Consider the following 2,398-nt stretch of genomic DNA (forward strand, 5'->3'; position numbering starts at 1 on the left):
AGTGGTTGGCTGCCTTGGTCAAAACCTGATCACATTTGGGTGTAGACTCTAACAATGTCTACCTCATTTTTCAGTAGACAGGAATCCCCCCCCCCCACCAGAGTAATTTCTCCTGAGGGGACAAAGGCCTCCAATCAGCTCCTTCTAGGACATTGGCCACTTACCAGAGCTTCAGGAACAATGATCAGTGGCCTCTGTCTTTCTCACAGGTAGGTTCTGGAAATTGCTCTGTTTAATGCAGGCTTGGCTACCTTGGTGTCACAGGGTCATGGGGCGTCTGTTCTCCTCCATAGTCCCTTGCTTGCAGAGAGATGGACAACTTCCCATTTCTTTCCAGCAGAATATTAATATCAGTAGGGTTGAAAGGGCATCATAATTCCCCATAAAGTCTTCAACATATTTCTCTCCAGTTGCTTTGGAGTACAGAGGGAAGGTGGTGATACATTCCAAGTGATAAAGAAAAAGGGCTGGAGTGGGGATGGGGTCAAGTAGCAGAGCCCTGACTAGCAAGCTCAAGAGTTCAAATTCTGTATCAATAAATCAGTTGTCAAAAATCCTACCAAAGTGGGAAATGGAGGCATGTCCACATGCTTCAGTGCTTTGTGCTGCTGTAAAAAAACACATCCCAGACTGTGTCAAAATACCTTACACTTGTAATTTGCAGACAACAAATTTATTTCTCACAATTTTGGAGGCCAAGATTGTCAGCAGGAAGTTTAGTATGCAGAGAATACATCTCTATTGTGTTCCCTCATTGCTGGTTCTCACATGACCAAAGGGGCTAGAAATTTTAAAATAACACAGCTGACAAACTTCTACCATCCACATTAACAAATGAGCTTTTATTTGTTCCAAATCCCTTTTTCTCCACCCTCCTGTTTTTATTATCTTTGTTGTTTTTAGAGACAATATCTAGATATACAGCATTGACTGGGTCTTGAACACTTGATCTTCCTTCCTGAACCTCCAAAGAGCTGAAGTAGTGGGTTGCAGGTATGTTTCATCAGACCTAGCCTTTTCAGTTTGTTTGTTTGTTTAATATGCAACTCACCTGCCCCATCTTCCATCTTGGATATAAGCACTTTTGTTCTGTTTTCTTTTGGATTTAATTCTTACATAAATTTTTTATTTCTCATTTGCTTGACTGTATGTTCAGCCATCTGACTGAATTCTTTTATTTTTTTGTCAGTCATGGGGCTTGAACTCTGGGCTTGGGCCCTGTCCGTGCACTCTTCAGCTCAAGGCTTGTGCTCTATCCCTTGAGCCACAGCACCACTTCTGGTTTTCTAGTGGTTTATGGAGATAAGGGGCTCATGGAGTTTCCTGCCAGGACTGGCTTTGAACTGTGACCCTCAGATCTCAGCCTCCCGAGTAGCTAGGATTACAGGCGTGAGCCACCGGTGCCTGGCTTGATCTGACTGAATTATTAGTTTAGTGTTCCTGTAAACATCCTTCAGTTATTTAGACAATCAATTCCTCTTGCCCATAAAATTACATTTTTTTCCATTGTGATGTTTAGTCCTTTTCCTAGTTTTACTATAACTAAAACATCAATTAGATGTTGAATGGTATCAACAATAGAAAGAATATCTCTCATGGATGATTTTTTGAGAAATGACTCAGGCATTTCCCCACTTAAGGATATTGTTATCACAAGAATTTCATAACTGGCTTTCATCAAGTAAATGTATTTACCTTTAATTCTAGACTTCTTTAAAAATGTGTGATATTAGAACAAGTGCTTTGTGTTATGTGTGTTTCTTCTTATTCTCATAATAAATTAATTAGATTTTCTAAATTTAAGCTTTGTAAATTGGATTATAGATCAGTAAGAGAATACTTTTTTGGCTTTTCTGTATGCCAACAATGAGAAAAGTGTGGCTGAAATTAGGAAAGCACCTCTATTCATAATAGCCCCACAAAAAATAAAATACCTAGGAATTAACCAAAGAAGTGAAGGACCTCTATGACTGAAACTTTAAAAATCTGAAAAAGGAAATCAAAACAGAACTTAGAGAGTGGCAAAAACTCCCATGCTCTTGGATTGGAAAGATCAACATCTTGAAAATGTCAATACTTCCCAAGGCTATCTACAAATTCAATGTGATACCTATCAATATTCCAACTTCATTCTTCAAGGAAATAAAAGAGGTAATCCAAAAATTCATACGGAACAATAAAAGACCCTTTATAGCAAAAAAAGATTCTTAACAGAAAGAACAGTGCTGAAAGAATATCAATACCAAATTTCAAACTCTACTACAAAGCCATAGTAATCAAAACAGCTTGGTACTGGCACAAGAACAGGACCAATGGAATAGAATTGAAAACCCAGAAATGAACCTACAGACCTATAGCCATCTAATCTTTGATAAGGGAGCTAAAAAAATGAATGGAA

The sequence above is a fragment of the Dipodomys ordii genome, unplaced genomic scaffold (assembly GCF_000151885.1).
Source record: "Dipodomys ordii isolate 6190 unplaced genomic scaffold, Dord_2.0 Scaffold19, whole genome shotgun sequence".
Taxonomy (NCBI): domain Eukaryota; kingdom Metazoa; phylum Chordata; class Mammalia; order Rodentia; family Heteromyidae; genus Dipodomys; species Dipodomys ordii.